This window comes from Chiloscyllium plagiosum, unplaced genomic scaffold (genome assembly GCF_037043375.1).
Source record: "Chiloscyllium plagiosum isolate Xiang-an unplaced genomic scaffold, Cpla_swu_hap1 HiC_scaffold_29, whole genome shotgun sequence".
Taxonomy (NCBI): Eukaryota; Metazoa; Chordata; class Chondrichthyes; order Orectolobiformes; family Hemiscylliidae; genus Chiloscyllium; species Chiloscyllium plagiosum.
In genome coordinates this window covers 63651490-63677295 of record NW_028270167.1, presented here as the reverse complement: position 1 = coordinate 63677295, position 25806 = coordinate 63651490, and the positions used below count along the sequence as shown (strand labels likewise).

Below are 25806 nucleotides of genomic sequence, written 5' to 3'. Positions count from 1 at the left end.
ATATGGAAACTGTGACACTTCCAAGGCAGAAGAGATTCCAGTAATGAATGCAGTGACCACAAAGACAGTTTTAGTCCAATGTGTGACTTAATTCAGATTCATCTAGAACACAACAATGTGAAAGAAAATTAGTGCCACTTCCTGTAAGTTCTATGGAGGGGCTTCTGTCTGAGTAATGCCACAGCAATGCAACAAACACCAACCTACGGCAGTCACATTAACAAAGTTGCTTTAATATACCTGTAATGTTTGCATTTTTCTGAGAGATTAGAGATTTTGTTTGCTTAAAAAATAGTTGCATCAATACAAAACCTTCAAAAGTGGTCAGTGGAAAATTGCTTGCCCATTCAATATTCAGATCTCAATTTGTATTCGAACATTTAGATAGCTGAACTCTGAAGAAAGAATAAATGTCTTGAACAATTAGGTTTCCTATATCCTCTGCTCCCCTCATTCTGTCTGTGATGTCTTTCAAAGCCCCTATGAAAGATTTAAAGAAAAAAACTACTGTTTTCCATTGTCTCACTACCTCTGGAAGTTGATCTACTTAATAAATACAGTTGATCAAAGAATACAATACTGAATCCCTGAGCATCCAGCAATTTTATACCAGCCATCAGCCAATTGTGCATACAAGATCGAGCTTAAAATGTCTTCTTTCATGACTAATTTCAGCTGCGTATACTGTGAAGAACCGGGAAGTCTAATTTCTCCAGGGACAGTTGCAGAAAATAAGTTTGCTCCAGTTTGTGTATAAATGAAAATTGATTCAGAAATCAGAGATGTGAAAGGATATTGCTGGAGAGCTGTTGTTTAGATTGTTCAGGGTCTTCCTCTTGAAAGCATGTGACAGCAGTGCAACAAACACCTTTGCAGACCAGACCACAGCAATCGCACTAAATTTGCATCCCTGATGCTTGCTTTGTTCCTACTGATTGATGCTCTTATTTAACTAGAACAACAGAAAGCATTCAAATAAAACCCGAAAGAACTGCGAATGCTGTAAATCAGAAAGGAAAACAGAGTTGCTGGAAAAGCCATTGCTTTAAAACATCCAAATCTCTTCAGTGAAACGTTTCCCCTTCATCAGCCGGGTCCTGAACGTTTTACCTCCCATTGACCTCTCTGGTCTATACTGCAAGGAAAAATTCCATCTCCCCGACATTCTCTGCCTCTCCCCCTACCTGTGCTCTGACTTCTTGCAAACCAGTTATGTAAGTTTGACAAAAAAAATCACCAACTCATGCAGTCATCCTTCTGGAGTGTGAGCAGTTTTTAAAGAAAAAAACAGCTGAATAAGTGCTGTAATACTGAATCCAGATCATTCAGCCGTTCCAGCAGCTGGCACACAATTGTATATGCAGACAAATGCTGATTTCAGTGACTAAACCTGCCTGTTCAATTGCAAGCCTGGTAAACGTGACAGCCTAAACTGCGATGGAGATGGAAAACCGTGCCTTCTAAATCTAAGGCGGTCTCGAAAAAGTATGTTTGATACGATATGTGACCATGATTTTGCTTCATTCAGAGTACAAGAAAGTGAAAGTAAGTTGCTGGTGGGCAGGCAGTTATGGTAAGATAACGTACAGACCCCTCATGAAAACACCACACAGCAGTGCAGAGATTACCACTCCCGACCATAGCAATCACATACTGCCTCTCCATTATCCACATTGTTCTTTGGGTTGGAGAGTTCTTTTCAAAACAAACAGTTTTAGGAGAGGACATCAAGGAAGCTTGAATTTAAAATTGCTTGCAAATTTGGGTTACTTATTCCTGATCATTTTAATCTCTTAAAATGAATATATTCAAGAAATATGTATCCCATCACACACTCACCCTTACCACCAGCTATAGTGTCCTATGAAAGGGGTTGAAGAATAAAATCAGTATTGATTGCAGTATCCGTCTGGATTGTAAGAAGTTTAACAAAAACAGCTGAACTCAAGCTGCACGACTGAATCCAGAGTCTTCAGCCATTCAAGCAGCTAGATTAGATTAGATTACTTACAGTGTGGAAACAGGCCCTTCGGCCCAATAAGTCCACACCGCCCCACCGAAGCGCAGCCCACCCACAGCCCTAACCTAACTCTACGGGCAATTTAGCATGGCCAATTCACCTGACCTGCACGTCTTTGTACTGTGGGAGGAAACCGGAGCACCTGGAGGAAACCCACGCAGACACGGGGAGAACGTGCAAACTCCACACAGTCAGTCGCCTGAGGCGGGAATTGAACCTGGGTCTCTGGCGCTGTGAGGCAGCAGTGCTCACCACTGTGCCACGTTCTGCACATCAATCATTCTCAATAGCTGGCACTCAATAGTGGCTGGAGGGAAATGCTAACATGAGGACTTAATTTATCTTGCCTGACCAGTTACAGGCATGGCAAGATTGACAATCCAAACTGCTTGGGATATGGAAAATATAGTTCTCCAGGATTGTTTGCAATAACTACAAAATATGTTTTTCTTCTATGTAATTCGTGCTTCATTTGATATTATATTCTCCAAGGCAATTCCTGGAGAACAAGCAGTTCCTGTGAAGTTATGTAGATATTTCCTTCTGCATCCAGGAACCATGTAGCAGGCCCTAGTTACCACACTCAGCTGAACCCGCAAAATATGTATTACATCCAGAAGTTGGAAGATGATGTTCTTTCTTACACAAGACCTTTACAGTCATAATTTTATGAATTCTGGTGAAGCCTGTTGGTTGAACTGAGAGCTGGATTATAACACGATGGTTGGCAGTGCCAAGGGTGGCATGGTACTGACAGTAGCTAATACAGAAGTTGCTGCCTGGTCACAAACCATTATTGAAATGGCATGATTCCAGGAGCTAACAGCAATAACAGCGTGAAGGCAGGGCAACGACGTTTCCTTTGCTGCCATTAGTGATGGGTATTGCTGAGCCTAACTAAAGAGATTTGCAGGCAAAAAGATCACTGTGGGAGTTGAGGAGCTCTATTGTTCACAACATAGACAGATATGAGTGGCTCTCAAATGGTGCCTTCATTTGCCCATAAGACCATAAGACCATAAGACATAGGAGTGGAAGTAAGGCCATTCGGCCCATCGAGTCCACTCCACCATTCAATCATGGCTGATGCGCATTTCAGCTCCACTTACCAGCGTTCTCCCTGTAGCCCTTAATTCCTCTAGACAACAAGAATCTATCAATCTCGGCCTTGAAGACCTTTGGCGTCCCGGCTTCCACTGTACTCCGTGGTAATGAATTCTACAGGCCCACCACTCTCTGGCTGAAGAAATGTCTCCGCATTTGTGTTCTGAAATGACCCCCTCTAATTCTAAGGCTGTGTCCACGGGTCCTAGTCTCCTCGTTTAACTGAAACAATTTCCTAGCATCCACATTTTCCAAGCCATGTATTATTTTGTACGTCTCTATTAAGTCTCCCCTTAATCTTCTAAAATCCAACGAATACAATCCCAGTATCCTCAGCCGTTCCTCATATATTAGACCTGTCATTCCAGGGATCATCCGTGTGAATCTCCGCTGGACACGTTCCAGTGCCAGTATGTCCTTCCTGACAAGATAATATAATGGTGCAGAAGGGATTGGGCTTTGCTCCTGAACTCCCCTCCACTTGGCCTGACTCATCAGAATCTTGGCAAGAGCAAATTGACGTGGGAAATTCAGCCCTGTATGTCGAGACAGTACCAAAGGTCCTCATTGGAGACATTGGAAAATTGGTTGCCTCGTCTACATTTGGGCCTGGAGCTCTTTAGTTGAGATATTTTGAGACCTTTCAACAAGTATAAAGTATTGAAGAAATGAATTGGTTGCATCGTATCTCCCTTTCTTTGCTCCCACACTCCAGCCTCATTACCTTGTCTTGCAAACAGCCAATGAGGGTTTTGGGGGTAATAAATCACCATCTACTGTAATTGTGCCTTGAACTAGTTTTACAAAACTAGCTGTCAATGGCTTGAAATACTTACTCAATGTTGCAGGTTAAGAATGATGATTTTATTGTGGATGTAGATGTTCGCTTAAAATGACTGAATAGCACTTTTCTGACTATTAGCAGACCACCTGACAGTCCATAGTACAAGGTCGATGGAAAACTTTACACTCCAAAATCTATCATGAACAAAGTAAGTTTGAAAACAATATGTGATTAATGTTTTGTTTCATTCAGAGTACACAAAATAGAAAGGAAATTACTTTCTAGGTACTTTTCAGGAAACATCACACAGCAGCGCAGGGAACACCACTCCAGGCAAGACCATTTGCATTACTGTCTCTCTGTTATCTGCATTAGAATTAGGGCTTCAGAATTTTGGTTCAAAAATATTGTATTAGGAGAGGACATCAAAGACACTTCATTATAAGTTTGCTTGCATTTTGTTATTGAAGTTTCTAAACTCTGAATATGAATACATTCAAGAACTTGATATCCCCTTTCTGTCACTAATCGTTATCACCAGCAACAAAGGTTTTGAAGAACAAATTCGCCATCTATTGCAGTCACCCATCTGAGGTGTGACCAGTTTCACTCATACGGCTGAATGCAGGCTGCAGTCCTGAATCCAGAATCTTCAGTCTTTCAAACAGCTGGCACCCAATTGTGGGATGGAGCCAAATGTTTATTTAAATAACTTCATTTATCTTTTATGACCAATTGCAGGCATGGTAAGTGCAACAATCCAAACTGTAATGGAAATGAAACCTATAGTCCGTCAGGAACAACTGAAGAAATTAAAGAGTCAGTTTGATCCAAAGTGCAATTTAATTCCTGATCAATATTGTATTTGGAATAAAGGTTATTGCTGGAGAACCAGCAATTCCTGTGAAGTTATGTAGATATTTCCTTCTGCATACATGCGAGAACAATGTCAAATACTCTATTCCAGGCCATAGTTAGAACATGACGGAAACTGCTGGGCTCTGCCTCCCAAGTGTGTATTTTTTCTAGAAGTTAGATTGTGGTGGTCTTTCTAAAAAACAAGCCATTTGCAGTAATAATGTTGTGAATTGTGGTGGAGCCCTGCTGCTTGGACTGAGAGCTGGTGTGAATGATGGTACCACTAATGTTGGCATGCTGCTGATGTGGCCTGATCAAGAAGCTGTTGCTGGGTCACTATCCCAAGAAAGAAACGGACAAATCTAAAGAACTGATGGATCAATTGGAGCAATAGCAGAGTGGCAAACCTTTCTGTGCCACTATTAATGTTTGCAATTGCTGAGCCAATACCCATTGATGAGGAAAAGTCAATCCTGTATGTAGAACCAGAATCCAAAGCTCTTCAATGGAGAAATTGGACAGTTAGTTGCCCTTCTCTAATTGCCCTAAGCTCTTTACTTGAGACTTTTCTAGACTGTGCAACACGTTTAAAGTATTGAAGAAATGGGTTTGTCACATCCTTCATTTCCATGTTCCAGCCTGACTGTCAGTGGCTTGAAATCCTGACACTCCTATTCAAGTTTCTAAAAATGTTTTTATTCTGAATGTAAATGTTTGCTTCAATTGTCTTAATGGCACTTGATGACCATTTGCAGCTCTGAAAACATCAACTGCTGAAAGTGCAAGGGAGCTGGTGTTCTGCTTCTCCAGAAACTAAGAAGGTCATTGAAAAGTAAGCTGAACACAATGTGTGACTGTCTACTAACAGTGAAAGCAGAGTTAATGTTTTTCATTGAATGACTCATGTTCACAACTTCAGGTCTCTCTGAAGAAGGGTCACTTGACTCCAGGTGAACTCTGCTTTCTCTCCACAGATGCTGCAAAATATGTTGAGTTTCTCCAGCAACGTCTGTATTTCTTTCAGATTGTCAACTTCCACAGTTTGTTATTTTACATTAAATAAATTATTGACTGGCATGTAATCTTTGCTCTATCGTTAGTCTTGTATAAAAACATTTTAGGTGAAGCTTGCAGTGAATGCTGCAGACCTGATGCTGGGACTGAAATCTGGAGGTTTTGGCGTATGCTCAGGATGGTATATTGCCAGCAGTGACCAATGAAGAGATTCTTCATTGATGAAGGGCTTTTGCCCGAAACGGCGATTTTCCTGCTCCTCAGATGCTGCCTGACCTGCTGTGCTTTTCCAGCACCATTCTAATCTAAAATGAAGAGATTCTTGCCAGGGTTACTCATCAGTTGACAGCGCAGCTTAGTTTCAAGAGTTGCTACTCCAGTAAGAGGGAGGACAGATCAACACATTTCTGAGCCCTACTGTTCATATTGATCATTGCTGAGGCTGCAAAGGTGGGCACAATCAGGGAAATGAGGGAGGCAGGCCTGAGAGATCATGGAGAGTCAAGATGTCAAAGAGAACTGGTCTATGTCAGCATGGCTTATCAATGAGAAGGTGCCAGAGTCCCGACCTGCCATTTTCTAAATCCTAACACCTCCCAGTTAAGAACCAGTGAATAATTGAGCATGCATTAACACAAAGTCTTTCAATAATCATTTCCAGACCTTCAATGTTCAGGCCTTCAGTTGTTCACTTCAAAGCACTGGACTGTGCAATGAGGCTAAACATGTTGAAAACACATTGACGACCTAACTCTCTGTTTCCCAATACTATTACATCGGCCACCTCCCCTCACCCCATCTTTTCAAAAAGAACTGACCATGGTGTCCTGCAAACCTCTGTGCAAGTTGAAAAAAAGGCAACATATATTGCAGTCATAGCTTTTGAAAGTGGCCTTTTTTAACAGAATGTAATGTGAACAGGAGTTTCTGGAAAGCAGGAATTTCTGTAAGATTCCTCTTGACAACATCTCCCAGTGCTATAGCAAACACCACCATTCCAGACTACAGCCCCTCCCTATTTTTGCATTACTCCTGGTGAGTAGAGTGATTCCTCTTTTTTTAAAAAAAATGTTGTATCAGCTCAATAGAGCCTTTTGATCTCCAGGGTTTATTTCCAAATGTTTGCAAGTTGTTTATAGGTGTAAGCCTTTTGCTTAATTTGTGCTTCATTTTGACAGACCAGATTGTCAGGAGGATGGGAATCAAAGTTTGCCAGACGTGAGGGCAACCATGAGGAAGCAAGTTTGATTTGATCTGATTTTGATGTGGTTGAATTATGCTTCATTTGGAATACAACAATGTGAAAAGGGAATGTTGGAGAACCACTGATTCCTTTAAAATGTTTTGTGCAATGCGACAAATGCCAGTTCAGACAACAGCAGCTACATTAACGAGGCTGCGAGACTGCCTCCCAAGGAATTTAATATTCGTGACAGAGTTGTCTTAAACAGTAGTACCACCACCCTAAATGCTGAGACGGGAAATTACTTGCTGATCAATATTGAGGTTCTGTTTCTGGCCATTGGAGCTATAGTGAAAATACTGAAGAATTGGGTTCCTCTCCTTCACCCCACCTGATCGCTTCTCTATGTTTCTCTTTCCTGTTCATCCTCACTCCCCCACCCACCATTCCACACTCCCTCCAAAATCATTGCCATGGTCTCCAGACTTCGCTGACATTTGATGAAATATGGCTATGGATTGGGACCAGCTCCTGGTCTCCTCGCCTAGGTCTAGCTCCCATACAATGTCGCCATTGAATGCTTCACACTTTTTATAATTTAAGTTGACCAGAGGCCATGTGTATCCACAGAGTCAGGCACATTCCCTAGTAATAGTTATTTGTTTGAATCAAACTTATAAAGTGCTTTCATGGTGAATTCAATACAGGCAGCATCCCATCCACACCGTTTCACTGATGGCATCAATTAATCGAAGCCTAAATACTGCTCTGGGTCAGAGACCTGTAATTACTTCTGGGTTTATTATGGTCAGATCTTGCAGTAAACTCCGAATGGATGAAGGAGCAGGAAAGGAAAAGGAATAAAATTTTCTTTTCAACAATACAGCCAATACTGACTAATATGACATGAACCTTCAGTGAATTTGAAAAATGAGAAATTACTATATTCGGATTCTGAATCAAACATTGAGTTACAAATTGTGCTTGTAAGGGTTAAATTAGCAATAGTATGTGAAGAGCTTGAGTTTCTTTTTCTAAGATCAGGAAGTTAAACTTAAATCCTTGCATTTGGGATGTTTTCCCTCTGTCCCAGTGCAGAAAGTCTTTATTTGACCTCTTTACTCCCCAACAACCAGCTCCTGCCCTCACAGCCAAAACTCTCGATGTTGATAAGCAGTGCCAAATATTAACTTGGTGATCATGCACATATTTAAAATGATTTAACTGGTACTTTATGATGAGTTGCGGCTGTGAAAATGTTGACACCTCACACTGTGAATTAGGTGGAAACCTAAGTTTGTTAGAAACAAAAGGAAACAGATTGGCAAGTAAGTCTGGTATAATGTCAGATTTAAAACTGCTATGTTAGGGATCCAATATTGTGAAAGGGAAGTGCTGGCAGTTGTTGTAAGATTATGTCAGGGTTGCCTCACGAAGGCATCCTGAAGAAGGGCTAATGTCCGAAACGTCGATTCTCCTGTTCCCTAGATGCTGCCTGACCTGCTGCGTTTTTCCAGCCACACATTTCCATCTCTGATCTCCAGCATCTGCAGACCTCACTTTCTCCTCAAAGATTTCAACCTACTGCGAATCCTCTTACAAGGATGCCTTCCTTGAAGAAGCTCTCAAAGATTCCTGAAGAAGGGCTAATGCCCGAAACGTCGATTCCCCTGTTCCCTAGATGCTGCCTGACCTGCTGCGCTTTTCCAGCAACACATTTCCATCTCACGAAGGCATCCCAAGGCAGTGTGGTGAACATTAACACAGATGAGAACAATCACAGAAAACAACTGCTTGACTGGTTCAGAAATGCTTGGCTTATTTTGAGAGACCAATCTTGAATCAGCATAAAACATCCAAAGTTTTTCAATGGTCGGTTGAATTTTGCTTGTTTTTTAGTATAAAGGTCTTGCATAGCCCAGAAATGGCTATAAACAATGGTGACATACTAAATAAATGATTTTCTCTTCTTTTCACCCTGTACTGTCTCTTCCACACCCCAACCCCAGCATTCCCTCAGTGTAGTGTACTGTAGACATCCTGTGGAAGTCAAAAGAACCACATACCAACACGACCACGATGGTTCATGATGAATCTTGAAAACAAATAAAGTCCCAGCAACATTTTCCAGATCATAGGACAGCATTGCCAATACACTCCAGGGGGATGGGTGGTGATAGCAGCAATAACTAATAACATTAGCAAGATTACAAGACTGGGATTCGAGGTATACTGCTTTGTCATTACCCCCTCATTAACTTCACCATTTCAAGGCTAAAATCGGGAGCATTGGAATCTTCACTGCTCACCTGGTGATTGGTTTAATTGCAATAATAGTCAAGAAACTCAATATGATCAAAGAGAGAGCAGTTTGATTGCCTGGCAAAAGAACTAACGTACCTAATTTCCACTCCCTTCAAAATCACTGAGCTACGATGTTGGGTTACCGAGCACTTACACTCCACGGAATGGACGACAGCAACTCATTAGACTTACACTGAAAGGACCTTTCCTGTCTATAATCTCTATTTCTGAAGAGAACAAAGATCAGCTAAAGGTCTGTTACACCTGATTCTGACTTTGCATGGATATCTCTGTTCTTTTATTATCACTATGGCAAAATAATGCGATTTATTAAAATTGCACAGTCATTGACTAACTTAAGAAAACTAGTCGATCAGGGTTGGAATATTGAATCTCAAGTCTGCGATTATTTTTTGTTGTTAAATTGCTTTGGACTTAATTCTGGATAAGGTTACTGATGTTAAATGACTGAATTTGTGCTCTTTGATGAATAGCAGTTCTGGAAACATTGTCAGTGCAAACAGTGAGGGAAATGGGAATGCAGGTTCTCCTGGATCAAGTGAAGTAATTGCAAAGTAAGTTTCGTTGCAGGCATGACTAAGTTAGTCATTATACCAGAGCATGACAAACCATTAGGAAATAACTGGTGAGCTGGTAGTTCGTGCAATGTTATACAACGATCAATGGTAACAGATCGGACGCAATGATTTGATCAGCTCTCAAAGAGGAACTTGCCTATGTCCACTCCCAAGTCCTTTTACTATGTGATACTGCAAAACCTCTCCTTATGAAAATTGTTGATTCCTTTTGAAGACCTCAGTTGAAGCTGCCTCCTCCACTATACCATTAGGCAGAACATTCCAGTTTCCGAACAGTGCAGTTTTTTTTTAAGTATTCCTTGTCACCATTGATTTATTTTGCTGATCATCTTAAATCAGTGTCCTTTTCTTCTCAAGCCTTTTTTAAATAGAATCCGCACAGTATGGAAACAGGCCACTTGGCCCAATAAGTCCACACCAACCCTCCACAGAGTAACCAATCCAGATGCATTCTCCTACCCTTTTACTCTACTCTATCCAAATCCCTCATGAGTTTGAACACTTGTAAAATGTCTTATTTATCTTCAGTTCTCCAAAAAGAGCAGCCCGAGCTTCTTCAAACTATCCACATAGTTGTCCAGTTACTCAACTCTGGTAACAATTTTGTGTACCTTTTTTGTACCATCTCAAATCCCTTCCTGAAGCGTGCTGCATAAATACTAGACATGAGGGAAAAGCAGGACTGTTTATAACCATTTGTCATAATTTCCTTATTTTGCATGCCACGGTCCTATTTATAATATTCAGAATCCTAATGATATCTTCAATCTGCACTGCCAACTATATATTTTGTGCACATACACAATATGTATAAAATGCATTAAATATTAGACTGGGATCATTTAAGGAAGCATTGATACTTGTATAGAAAGAATTTATCTTGTGTATAAAATGAACAAGGAACAATCCAGAAAAGTTCTGAGTTGGAGGAGGGCTGAATTCAATGGGCCAAGAGGGCATTTGAGCACATATCTGGGCAATGTTCAGCTTCAGCTGTACAGTACAGCTTAACATTTCCACAAGCAGGAAATGGTGGCAAAAACAATACTCTAATTCCCTGCATGATGTTGCAAAGAATATGGATTATTGTTAACCCCAGTGAGAACCATACTAAATATAGACAGTTCAGAGGGGAAATAAAGATTAAGGGAGACTGACAGCTAACTTTAAAACGGAATCTAAAAGTTAGCATTAGTCACAAACAGTGAAAGGGCGGCAAAAGAATGAGTGGGGCCAATGATCATGAATCCCCTGTTTAAAATTCACAGGTGCAGGGGCCTGGCTGTGGTATTATGAAGAGGAAGTTCATGCCCAGTTCATGGTGAAAAAAAGTAGTTGAGACTTGGATGAGATGAAGTTTGACAGAATTTTAGAAAGGCTCAAATAAATCAAAATTGCAGATGCTGGAAATCTGAAACAAAAATGAAACTGCTGGAGAATCTCAGCAGGTTTGGCAGCATCTGTGGCGGGAAAGCAGAGTTAATGTTTTTGAGTCCTGTGACACTTGAGCATCTCCAGTTATTTCTGCTTTATTTAGAAAGGCTGATTGTCATTGAGTGTTGGTAGCTGAGAACAACTGAATTGGAGACATCTGAGGATACAGAGAAGAGGAGCATTGAAGCTGCAGCGGTAATATCCACAACAACCTAATCCTGTTCAAATAGAGGCATGGAATCAGAGACTGGAGAATCACAACATTTAAAATACTTTTGTTCAAAATTGTCTGGATAAATCCAGCAACCAGATTCATCTTAGTGATGGGAAAGCTTCTAATGAACTGTAATCTCAGCCTCAAGCAACAATACTGGGAAATCATATGGACTAACTTTATATGCTGACTAGAAAATCTAATGTGTAACCTGTTTACCTAAATCATCTGATGACGGCTTATAATTCTGAATCTTCAGTTTTCTTGGGTATTTAAGCTGGTTTATAAACGTAGAAAATAGGAGCAGGAGGAGGCCATGCAATCTTTCGAGCTTGCTCTGCCATTCATCACGATCATGGCTGATTGTCCAACTCAATAGCCGAATCATGCTTTCTCCCCATGACATTCGATCCCATTTGCCCCAAGTGCTATATCAAGCTGCCTCTTTAATTGTAGTTGAAAGTGCTTGCTTGAAGTGTCTTAATTTGTCCTTACGTTCAATTGAAGCTGAGAAACAAACATGGAGTCCAAACTCTGTCCAAATTCTGAGGAAGTTGACAATTTAAGTTCACGAGAAAAGACAGTGACAGTCAAAAAGTAAGTTTGATCCAATGTACGACCATGTTATGCTTCAGCATGTGTTCAGTCTCTTTCTGAACCTGTGCCAAGCTTCAAAGTTTAAGTCTGTAGGATGTTGCTTGATTGGAACAGCATTTCCTCAATCAATATTATGTGTAATGAGATTAGTAATTCCCAGGTTATTCCCATATATCTCCCCATGTGATTATACCAACTCTTTCAGGTCATTTCGATTTTCATCTGGAAGGTAACTCATCAGTTTATTCCAGTTTTCCAGAACTTCCTCATTGTTCAATTTAATTTGAGGAATGTCTAATTCACAATCATCTTGATGAGCTTTTGAACAAAATCCATCTCTTCAAGCCACAGAATGGTCACAGAAATAGGTGGAGCAGTAAGCCATTCAGCCCCTTAAGCATGCGCTGCTGTTCAAAATGATGATGGCTGATTATCCAACTCAGTATTCTGTTCTATCATTCTTTGATCCCTTTAGTCCAAAAAAAATCTATGTTTTGGACTCAATCAATTTCTATGACAGTGAATTCCAAAGAGTCACCACTGTCAGGTTGAAGAAAAGTTTCCTCATCTCAGTCCAAAATGCCCGAGCCAGTCTCCTTAGACCGTGAGGCCTGGTTCGGGACTCCCCAGTCATGGAGAACATCCTTCCTGGCTATCTCATTCTGGACATAAACACTGACTTGTGTTGCATCTTCTGATCTTCGCCTGGGTCATGTATGGGGAGGGTTGTTCTCTGTATTGCCACACTTTGACAGTGGAAGTTAACCTCTTGCTGATAGCAAGCTGGAAGCAAAGTAGCCATTTGTTGCTAATAAAGAGATAGGACTGAGTGCTCACTGCCCATATTCAAAAGGGAAGAATGAGCTACTGAGGAGAGATATTAGAGAACTTTTTGTAGCTTTAACGGTGGACACTGACAGGAATTACTGACTCCCGTAGAACACACAGGGAATCAGCAAAGGTGACCCAAAGTGCTAATTCCTAATTACACATATTGCACTTTCCAAATGACAACAGCCCATTGGTTGAGAGGTTTTCCTTTTTTAAAAATTAAAATGTTCAGCGATGTATGACACACCTCTGGAGTAGGTGGGACAGGAATCCAAGTCTACTAAATCTAATTTAGGAACTTAAGCCTACTGACCAAGGGTAGGGAGACTATCATTCTATCATCAGAGGTCTGTTTTGCATCTCATACAGAATTGGTGCAATTGCCCATAATTGCTTCATTAATCCCTGGGGATGTAAATAATAAGCCACTTGTCAGAGCATTGTGTGTTGCCCAGGTGCCACTGAGTACAATGCTGGTCTTTGAGTCGGAGGGTTCAAGATCTACCCTCGGAGTTAGAGTACACTAATTGATACAGCCACTGCAGTGCAGTCCTGAGATAATCCTGCACATCATACGTGTATGAGGCATTAAACCAAAGCAACTCTGCCCTCTAAAGGACCCTTATTACTTTGAATTAAAGTGAGATTATATCTGGTGTCCCGGCCAATATTTATCGCTCAATCCCGACCAGCAGACCATCTGGTCATCATCTCCTTCCTGCTTTTCTCACGGTACACAAATTAGATATCACATTTCTGACATGTGACTACATGATCAAAAGTGCTTCGGTTGTTGTATAGAACATCTCTGATTGAAAATTGGCTTTGTCAGAACCTGCATGTATTATTACTCAACTTGGCCGTTCATTTTTCACTCTCTTGACCCTCTGTTGTAAGAAAGCACTCCTTTCCAACTTCCACCAAAGAGAATGAGACAAAGCTCAGTGCTGTAACATTTCACTTTGTACTAACATCTCGATCAAACTGAAATACCATTCAATGCAAATATAAAACGAACTGAACCGGTTTTAAAAGATTAAAACAAATTATATTTTTCACCAAAGGAGTGTATTGAAACATTTCAATAGTTCTCATTGTGTCAAGTACAAGCAAACAGTGGAGTCTGTTGCAATCTATTTTATCTTGTCTAAAGAATAGGCTGAGGAAAAGCATTGCAGGCTCTTTAAATTCGAGAATGAGGAAAGGAGTACAGTGTGGAACAGTGACTAACAGCAGGAAAATTATTCTTCAGATTAGAATAGATATGTAGTGGAATATACTAAAATGATAGAATGAGAGAAGCTAAAGTGGGATATTGTCAGCGGAATGTTTTATAAGCTTGTTAATATCGGGTCAGTCAGGATCTTATTGAATGGTGGAATAGGCTCGAAGCGCCAAGTGATATATTCTCATTTACTGTTCATACCTCGAAAAAATGTTGCTAGTTACTCGAACGGAGGTGTTAAACACATTTTAAACTGTTACTTGGGCACATGCTGATATTTCCGTCTATGATTCCCTGGGTTTGATAGTATGTAGCTGACAGTGGCCCCAGGAGTTCTGCACTTGTTTCAGAGATCTGGAAAGAGATGTTTAGGATACTCTGAGGTGGCATTAAGATGTTATATAAATGCGCAACTGTTCTACTCTGTGAGTGGTAGAGAGGATTTTGCTCTCTATCAAACCTGTGCATCATTTGACTTCAATCTGCTTTTCTTTGTTGCATTATTGTATGGAGTTTATTCTCTTAAGTCAATAGCCTGGGCTTTGCCCAAAGTTTAAGAGGTTTTTACTCACATTGGTGAGTTTCTGTATCCCATGAGGTAGATTCATTGCAGTCAGTAATGGGAAATATAGCAGATCAAATATAATGTTGTTAATTGTTATGACATTTTTAACATGGATAACTATGTGCTGTTCTATGAACCTCAAGATTTAAAAGCCTTTTCAGTGGAGCCACTGCTGATTTAACCAATGCGCTATACTGGTGAACTCACTGATACTGAAACCTCTATAATCTGGGACAATGATGAAATAGAAACTGACTGGAATTGCAACTTATCAAGACAACTAGGGATCAGCGAGAGGTTGGGGCCGAAGCTTAGAATACAGAGGCACTGCCATCCCAAACACTCATTGACACAGTTTCTCAAGATGAATTATGATGTGGTTCTGCACTATTCGGTTCTGATCTCTGTGGTTTGTGGGAAGAAAATGATATCTGCTAGAAGACAAATACAAAGCTCTCTTGCGATAATGTGACACAGAATCAAGTGAAATTTGGAGTTCTCCTTATGGGGCTTCTTTCATCCTTTCAAGTGGCAGCTGAATTTGGTGATCAGGTATCAAATTGGATGAAATCTTGATAGTGATTCCTTTATTTACATTTCCCTATCTCTGAGGTTTGCCCCATTTCTTTATTAAAGGGCCAATGTGTGTGAGATCTCTTTAGTGTTGTCCATAGGAGAGCCGTGCTCCTGCCACTGTGCAACTTCATATTGATATCTGCCTTTAAAAACAATCTCACTCTATGGTCACATACTGGTGTCGGAACTAACCGGGGTTCATAATAGAATGGCTAATTCTTCAACTGCTGCAAACCAATATGGGCTAGATTTTCAAACTGTCATTATCACAAAGGTGCTTTTGGTACCACATTCAGTATTCAGAATGACAATGAGGTTTTCTGTTAGTGCAGAATTTCTCTCCATTACTTTAAATAATAGTGTGTTGTGTGTATGTGCATGTGGTTTGTTTCTATTTATTTCTGTTCCTCAATGGCTTTGAAATTGTTGTTGTATAGGATCAAAGGCAAAGTATTGTCTCCACAAGGACATTGTTGCTGGTTTTCCTCTGAGACCAGTGCCGAACTTTACCAGTTCATTGTAGGCCTGATACATTATAGTTACGTTTCACCTCTGCCAGCTGGTACAACATGGAAATTTGAGTATTGATGAAAATAAAGTTTTTTTATTTAAGTCTTTAATATTGTACTAAGCAGGACACTCTCAAGAATTCCAATGGAAAGGGAGAAAGCATTTAATCTGTCTGGGTAATGAGTGTTGTTTGGTAAAGGTATGGAGAGTGGACCAGGTGATGGTTGGCAGTTAACTGCCAATGCTTTTTGTGATTCGGCTAAATTGGTGATGGCCATTCTCTGCCTCATTTGGCATGACAATACCTTGACCACTCAGGCAACCTGCCAATTGAAAACATAACAAAGTTCAGTTGTCAACTGTCCATCACCATCTGACCAGTCCATTTTTCCATTGGGAATATCTCGATCAATCATTGTGCACTTTCCAAAGCATCAGAACTCTTTTCTTGTTCAGTATAAAATGTTGTTTCCCTTTATGTCAAAATATTTCTGTATTTGCAAGCAATCGTTTGAATTTGGGAACCTTTCGTTAATGGAGTATCCAACATCCAGCTGATATGATTAAAATGGAATCTAGTTTTCGAATTTGAAATGATTTAACCCCCTGACAAGCCCACTTTGTTCATGCAGATCCTCTTTGAATATTGTATCAGTCTGGCTGTTGAAAGACAGCTTTGGAAAGTTGTTTACTTTGGTTAATTTCTATTTAATGAATTGCTGAAACGGTGCAAAATGCATTCTATTGCATTTACAAAACTAAGATATCTTGTTAAATCAGGAGATATGCACAGTGCAAATAAAAATCCTATTTACTGCTGGCCTGGACAAGACTGGTAAACTTAAACTTGTACTTATAGAGAAAGGACTGAGATCTTAACTGGCTCATTATCATCTAATGTATTGAGTTTAAACTTATGTCTATCTCTAAATTCTTCAAAGCCTTGATCCACGCTATCTCTTGTATCCCTTAAATACACACTGTTCTTTGGTTCTCTGATTGCTTTATATCTTTTTGTCCATGAATATGGCCAAGCCCCCTAAATTAGCTGTACTTTACTGATAAACTTCCTCAGATGCCCTCTGGTACTCATTCTCTCTTTGAAAGCTTGCTTAAAAGCCGGTTTCATGTTTTTGGTATTGGTCCTAACTCTTCTGATACATGCCAATAAACTTCTCCTGTTTGGCATTTGGTGCATCCTTTTCTAGTTTCAAAGGTCGGACTCGAATAAATATAGGGTTAAAGACAGGATTCTTGGCAGTGTGGAGGAACAGAGGGATCTGGGTGTGCAGTACATAGATCCCTCAAAGTTACCACCCAAATGGATAGGGTTGTTAAGAATGCATTTGGTGTTTTGGCTTTCATTAACAGGGGGATCGAGTTTGAGAGCCGCAAGGTGAGACCACACTTGGAATATTGTGTCCAGTTCTGGTCGCCCTACTATAAGAAAGATGTAGAGGCTTTGGAGAGCACGCAAAGAAGGTTTACTAGGAAGCTGCCTGGACTGGAGGGCTTGCCTTGTGAAGATAGGTTGAATAAGCCCAGACGTTTCTCTCTGGAGAGAAGGAGGAAAAGAGGAGACCTGATTGAGGTATACAAGATAATGAGAGGAATAGATAAAGTCAATAGCTAGACACTTTTCCCCAGGACAGGATTGACTGGTACAAGGGGTCATATTTTTAAGATATTAGTAGAAAGGTATAGAGGAGGTGTCAGAGGTAGGTTCTTTACGTAGAGAGTTGTGAATGCATGGAATGCATTGCCAGTGGTGGTGGTGGAAGCAGAGTCATTAGGGACTTATAAGCGACTGCTGGACATGCACATGTTCAGCAGTGAGTTGAGGGATGTGTAGGTTGTTATTATATTTTACATTAGGATTAAACGTCGGCACACCATCGTGAGCCAAAGGGCCTGTTCTGTGCTGTACTTTTCTATGTTCTATGTTAAAGCATCTCATAAATGTGAGTATTTAATGTCCACTTTAGCAGATTTAATTGATTCTAATTGGAATGTATCTGCCAAACCTTTAGCAAAACTGAATCAGCAAACAGCTTCAAACTGTGCACACAACCATCATATAACATCGCTGCTCCAGATTAACTTTTCAAATGCACTGCTCCATTCCAAATAGCGGACCACCCTTTCCCATCCATAGAAATTTGTTTCTGATGGATGGAAGTGGTTGTTTCGGTACTTCTGCCTTTCTTATTGAACTCATCTCAAGTTACACTTTAGGATTTAACACTCAGGACAAGACTGTTTGTGTTAAGCTTTATCAATTTTGACCAGTTTGCCAGCTCTTCATGTTCTTGAATATTGGAATGGGACTGGGTTCTATCAGCCCTCTAGGGATAGGCTGCAAGGTCATTAGGTGGATAGCAATAAGGGAAGGAAGGAGTTTCAGTGGCTCTCATATTTCCACCTCCGTAGTATTTTATTGATCCCAAATTAGGGAAAGGATGGCCACTCAGGTGGTCAATGTAGAGTCTGTTCCCGCCAATGCTGGCAGTTTGTTAGCAGTAGGTGGGTCCTCCATTGTGTGGGAGACCTCCTCCTGCATCCTAGAGACACCCCTGCAGGATGTCCCTCCTAATGAAGTACCTTATGGCTCATAACAGGGCATCCCATCTGCATACTGGAACAGTCTCCTGTCCATGGTGGCGATCATTACGGGAACTGGAAATCAGAGTAAGTAAGTGAAAGAAGCCGTGAGGGCTAGAGTGTTCACAACATTCCCAGGACCAGGTTGCCAGGTCCTGCTGAGACCATTAATAAGTCATTAAGGTCCCCCAATTGGTGCATGGACACTGGGTTACTCCTACTGCTAGTAAGAGTACTGTGATTACTGCTGTTTCAGTGCTAGCAAGCAAATAGTGAAGTGTGGCCATGTGATAAAATCATTTACATTCAGTGCTGAATACTTGAGACTTTTTTGTGAGAAACTTTATAATTCTTCTCGATGTTCTTAATCCACTTTTTGTTTCATACAATGGTGATTTTCTACATAGGATTACAGAGGAAAAACAGATCATTTGGCACAATCAGTTCATGCCAGCGCTTATGTTCCACTCAAGGTGTTACACATTTTTTCTCATCTAAATCGCCCATTGTAATTCTCTATTCCCATCCCTTCCAAGTGCTCACCGAGTTTCCTTGAAATACATCTAAATTATTGATTTCTACTATTCCGTCTGGTCACATATTCCCCGTTCTCATCATTCTTTCAGTGAAGAGGTTTCTTCTGAATTCCCTTTTGGATTTCTTGAGGTACCGTCTTGTATTGACAGCCTCTAGTTATGTTCTACCCCGTAGTGAAATGTTTTCTCTGTACCTTCTCTTTTCAAAACCTTTCATAATTTTAGAACTGTCAGCCTTCTTTTCAAGAGAGAAGTGAACAGCGCAACAATTCTTCCTTGATATACACAGCCAGAAACTTGTGGAGCATTCTTATAAATCTTCTCTTCACTCTCTCTCATACATTCTATGATATGTCAACTCGAACTGCAGGCAATACTCTTAATTATAGTCAACCAAATTTCTATAGTGACCCTACTTTCAAATCTATCCCTTTCGAGATAAAGCTTAGAGCCTTGTTTGCATTTTTATGGCCCTTGGAACCTGTGGTGAAATTGTTAGTGACTGATGTAATTGTCTGAAATCCCTTTGTTTGTCTCCCTCACTTAGACGTGCATCTTTGAATAAATGACCTGCACATTATTCCGACCAAGATGTAACACCTTGCGTTTATCTGTGTGGATGTTCATTTGCTAATTATTTGAACATGCCGAAAATTAATTAATGATCTCTTGCAACTTCTTGTAGTCCTCAGAATTGACTACATTTCAACATTCCTTTCCAGTTTGGTGTCATTGAATTGCTAATTATTTTTCTCGTAATTAGATACAATATTAATTTGCAGTTTTACTTTATTTTGTTTTGATTTTTTAGAGAGGTGCAGTAATCCACACGGTAACTATAACAACTAAATATCGAATGACAGATAGATGAAAATTATGACACACACAGGACTAATTAATAGACTATTAACTTCAAGGTCAAAACAGGGAATTATTTTTTACACGAATGATATGGTGAGATTATCCGTAGTGCAATCACTTTTGTCTATTTCTTTTATGTTGCAGTTTATTTCCCCAGGTCTTTCTGTGCTAATGGTATGAAATTGAAAAGGCACCCAACCTCCATTTTAAACTAAATGATAATAAAAAAAACAGCGTTTATATAAAATGTAACATGATTTATGAAACCATCCCTCTAGGCTTATACATATTCACAGCCATGTAGAGTTATATAGGGAGAGGCTGAATGAGCTGGGGCTGATTTCCCTGGAGCGTTGGAGGCTGAGGGGTGACTTTATAAAGGTTTATAAAATCATCAGAGGCATTGATACAGTGAATAGACAAGGTCTTTTTACCCTGGGGTGGGTGGAGTCTCATCTAAACCTCGTGAATATAGGTTCAGAGTGAGAGGGTAAAAAGTTGAAAGTACCTAAGGAGTAACTTTTTCATGCAGGGGATGGTGTGTATGGAATGAACTGCCACAGGAAGCAGTGGAGGCTGGTGCAATTTCAACATTTAAAAGGCATCTGAGTGTGTAGACGAATAGGAGGGTTTAGAGGGATATGGGCCAAGTACTGGCAAATGGGACTAGATTAGTTTAGGATATCTGGTCAGCATGGGCAAGTGAGACTGAAAGATCTCTTTCCAAGTTGTACATCTCTATGACTCAATGATCTACCCCTTTGCTCTTAATGTACTAGTCGAATCTCTTTGGATTATCTTTAACATTATCTCCCAAGGCTATCTCATTTTCCTTTCGTGCCCTCCTCATTTCCCTCTTTACAAAGAGCACCTCTTGTACTCTTCAGAATTCACTTGATCTCATTTCTCTATATCTAATACACGTATCGTTCTTAATCTAAACCAGAGCCTCAATATCTTTATTCCCCCAGTGTTCCCTCCTCTTACCAGCCTTATCTTCACACCAACAGGAACATCACGCCGCCGAACTCTCGTTATCTCACTTCTGAAAGCCTCACTCTTGCCGGCCGTCCCTTGAGCTGCAAACAGTCTACTGCAATCAACCCTTGAAAGTTTTTGTCTCATCCTATCAAAATTTGCCCTCGTCCAATTAAGAACTTTAACTTATATATAATGCCAATCCTTTCCATAAATATTTTACAACTAATCGAATTCTGACCCCGGCCCCAAAAAGCTCCCCTACTAACCATTCAGTCACTTGCCCTGCCTTATATCACAACAGTAGGTCAGGTTTGCTCCTTCTGTGATAGTTACATCTGCATATTAATGAAGAAAATTGACTTTAGCACTTACCAAATTCCTCACCATCCAAGCTCTTAAGACCATGGCTGTCCCACTTTATGTTTGGAAGGTTAAAATTTGCTATTATTCCAATCCTATTATTCTCACGTATAAATAAGATCTTTCGACATATTTGCTACTCAATTTCACTCTGACTACTGGGGGGACTATTACAATCGCATCAAAGTAATCATGCTTTTCTTATTTCTGAGTTCCACCCACATAGCTTCACTAGACCATCCCTCAGAAATCCCTTGCGTTAGAACAGTAGTAATGTTTCACCACAAGAAAAATTGACTCCAATCTCCTTCGAGCTCTTCCTGCTTCTGCCGGACCTTTGATGATGGGAGGGGCTTTGAACATAAATTATTCAATTTACTGGTGATGGTTAGTAGCTGAAAATAAAGATACTATGGGTGACTTGGGTGATGGGAAATAAAAGGTTACATTGTGTGGAAGGAAAATTCTGGATAGAAACAAGAATTTTAAAAAACGAACTCCATTCAGTGTTTGGAGTCCTTGTTGGTTCAACCTGTGCTTTGGTCTATAATGCAAAATTACAGAAAAATGTTAATAGCAATTTAAAATAACATGTTAGGATATTGGAAGAACAGCTAAGAGCTTCAAAGCTTGACAGACGGCTTGTGGGAAAGGATATGGAAAGCAGCAGGGTTTCCAGAACTTCTCATCTCTGCCTTCCCTGATCGAAGTCAACCTGTGATTTATAATTGTTGAGGATTGTTATTCATTAATATCGGTGTGTCAGATAGATCTCAGTCTCAGGGAGGGGTGACGTGCTTCTTTGTTTTGTGATGAACTCAGGGGAACATACAATAGTAAGGGGGTAAACCCAAAGGGGTGCAGGAGCAGAGGATCCCCCGTGTGTCTGTGCACAAATCAGGGAATGTACCATTACACGTGGACAGAAGAGCAAATAAACCCTACTTCATCACCCTACACTGTAGAGAACAAACACACAGCAATTATGTTCAACTGAAATAAAACAGTCTCTTGTCTCACCTGGAATGTTGCATCTAGTTTCAGGTGCCACGTTTTTGAAAAAAATGCAAAGTTATGAGATTGGGTGCGTGACTGATTCACAACACTATTCCCGGGATGATACACCTCACCAACTCTGAGAAATTGGAACTGTTCTCCTCTGCTGATAGTTTCCAGACTCTGTGACCAGTTGCTATGATTGGTTCTCAATTCCGTCTTGCGTCATATGGATCCCAATGGCTGAATATTTCAGGTACTCACGAGCTGTGCCTTGCCTAATCACAGCGCCCTCTGATTTATTATTTTTGAGGGTTGCTGTTGAGTAATATCCCTGTATCAGACAGATCTCAGTCTCATTCCCTGGGATTTGACAGGTGTGGTATGTCAAGTAGATCCCAGGAATTGTGCTCCATGAGATTTATGTGTGAGAAAAACTCCAGTTCTGAGAATCCGCCCTTGGATTGTGCACGTGTTGTGTCTGAATACCTGACTGAACGTTGACATTTTTGGCTGATGAATGTTTCGTTGGGCGCTTTAGGTGGCGATCTCTGCATTACTAACCCAGGCTGCCCTGACATTGGGAGTACTTTTAGTTTTGACAGTTTAGAGTAAACTTTCAAACTCCGTTGTCTGCCTTTTTTCGGCTTCTGGTGGAGCCTATAACATTATCATGAGGTGACCCGAGGCCGTGACCCTTGGTGCATAAGCGGAAATGTTCTCTCATCATTCTGCCTCTGGAGTGTTCCATCAGGCATATCGTGTGAAAGATGTATTTACATTAGTGGGCTGCATGGTAGCGCAGCATTAAACTAAATGACTGGATAAAATACAATCAAACAGAACAAGTGAAAGTATTTGGCTGGGAAAGGAGTAGGATGTGGGTAAATGTATTATACTGACTGGCCTTGAAGAAAGAATTAAGCAAACTCAAGATTAGTGCATATTCATTCGAGATTTATTAACCATTTCAGAAAGCATTTTTATCCAAAAGGTTGATGTAAAAGCTAACAGAAGTGAATATAATGGCTGGATGCCACATTGAGACGAGAACACATGCGCTGTGAGCTGGGAATTTTCTGTACATCAGTAACAGTCACAAGAAAGGCAATACAAAGGCTCATCAGAAAGGGTAGGCAACCATTCTGAGTAAGGAACAAATAAAAACAAAACAAACGGGCTTCAAACAACTGGGAAGCTACAAATTCTTCCAACCACAACCATCTCAAAGATATCAAAGTAAAAAGGAAAATCCATCAATAATTGTCTCAGTTACAGGCTGATAAACTGAAGTAATCTCACTGTTAGAGTCAGCAACAGGACAGATTGGAGATTGGGAATTCAGAGACCTTGATAAGCAGATCAGGAAAATCAAAGGGGTCCATAACTCATTCACTTAACCTGGAAAAGAGAGAGAAAGCAATGACGCAGATATTTATGATTAGGGACTTTCAGATATAATGTTTATTTAATGGCACACTTAGAGATTTCACAAAACATATTGGGCTGCTTGGCGTGAGAAAGATGTGATTATTCTCACCTTCCCCAGAGTGACGGCAGCGCTGTAGAAAATACTCAGGAAGAACAAGGTGATGAACGTGGAAGCAGTTGTCCAGATGTTGTTGTTATCATCCTCATAGTCTTCAATCCAAGTGCGATCTATTGAATCTATGAATATAAAGCCGAGAGAACGCATTTAGATTGTTTATTGATCCAGATCGATCTATCTGCTTCCAAGTCATGTAATTGGAGACCATTACGTCTTCATAAAGCAGTCAGGTATTTCTCAAGTGTGACTCTTATCTGTATCTATTAGTGCATTATTGACTCAGCAAGAAAGTACAAATACTAACTGCACATGTTCTTTCTTCATTGTCCATGTCAGAACGTTTTAAATTATTTTTTCTTTTCATCTATTATTTAAAGATATTATTATTTGAGGAATGCTTATTACGAATGATGATTTTAATTATATCATTATATTATAAATATAGGCTGTGAAAGCACTTTAGTTGAAAATTGTAGCCATCACTGAATAAAAGTTCAAATGTGATTCTCATCTTTTATATTGGTGACCAATTGCTTGGCAAATCATGAATATAAGTGACATCACAGTCAGGACATTGCTTCATATTTTAGTTTGTAGGATCTGTATATTTAGGAATAAGTTTTTGTACGTGTGTCCCTTAATTTATTTGATCTACTGCTTGGTGTGTTTGGTTTCCCTTTAATGTTTGTGTATGTGGTTATAAGAGTCTCTTACTTCACTCTTGCCCATGTTGGAATCTGTGCATGAATAAACATATTCCTGTTCCTTTTCTGCTGGTGTGCTCATGTGTTTGTGCACCTAAATTTTGGTATTTTCCCAGTGTGTAAGCATCATCATGCTAATATGCCACTTCGTTGCTGCCTATGCTTATCTTGTAATGTCTTTGTGAGTGTTCACTTTTCATTAGTGCTATCTAAAACGTGTGCTTATGTGTCTGTTTCAGATCCTACCTACACTGGGCTATTTTCATGTTTATGCTTAATAAATGTTAGCATGCAATGTTATGTTTTGATGGATGTTTATATTTAGATGATGATGTTTGCTTGTGTGGCAATCTTTCCCAAACCATCTCCTGATCAGCTTGTTTGTGCTATTGTTTTTGGATGCTTGCTGATGCTTGTGCCCATTATCCTTATTTAATAAACGCCCCTCTATTTGTTCATCTATGCACTTGTGTGTCTGCATGTGAGACTCTGAATTTGTGTGTGCGTGTGATATTGTATACATGCTGATCAATGTGGTTTAAAAATAACTAATTAAGCTGCCTCTGTCATCGTATGTTTGTGATTCTGAAAATGGGAAAATAATGATATTAATGTTTATCTCTGTGCACGTCCGTGCCTGTGTGAGTTGACATGTGGGAGGACATTTTTCGGAATTTGTATCTGTGTGTTCATGTGTGTATGTCTGTACGCATTGTGCTGTATGAATGTATATGTATTCATGCCCATTTGTGTGTTACCGTGTGTCGATGTTTCTCATGGTTATATGTGAGTACTCCTGTTCATTTGTGCAAATGATTTTCTTTTGGTGTATGTGAGTTTCTGTATGAGCTTAGGTGAGTGTTCAAGTACCACTTGCATGTGTGGCTCTGTGCGAGTATGCGTGTGTGACATCTTATCTATATGCACATTTGAGTGTGCACATAAATATGTGTCATTACGTGTGTATTTGCGATCATCTCTCTGCATCTGTTCTTATACCAGATTGCAATTTTTATTATTCTAATTTATTGTTCTAATTTTAATGCATTGCCCATAATTAGATTTGACCTTGGTGTTACAGGAAACATTTCCCATCGTCGTGCAGAGATAAGCATCTTATGAGCAACTCTTCTGTTGCAGTGATAGAACTTCTGTCTCTGAGAGAAAAGGCATGAGTTCAAATCCCCACTGCCCCAGAGATAACATTTCTGAATATGTTTATTAGAAAATGTCTACTTGTGTTCTGTATGTGAATCAAAATGATATCAGGTATTCGAATACCAGAATTGATCCCATGTGCTCCAGTAAACTGAGACAAAACTATGGAATTCAAACTGGGACGATGCAAACACCAGTTTTGGATTATGGGAATCAATGTTAATCATTTGTTAACAGAGCCA

At 40.0% G+C, this 25806-nt stretch overlaps 1 long non-coding RNA gene across 1 annotated transcript; it reads right to left on the bottom strand.

Annotated features, from left to right (window-relative positions):
• Positions 1-23089: 23089 nt before the first annotated feature.
• Positions 23090-23819, bottom strand: LOC148142333 (uncharacterized). The gene is made up of 2 exons (XR_015752072.1): positions 23694-23819; positions 23090-23554 (listed from the first exon to the last, which is right to left on the bottom strand). It is a non-coding gene; the product is annotated as an uncharacterized LOC148142333 (long non-coding RNA).
• Between the last annotated feature and the right edge of the window lie 1987 nt (positions 23820-25806).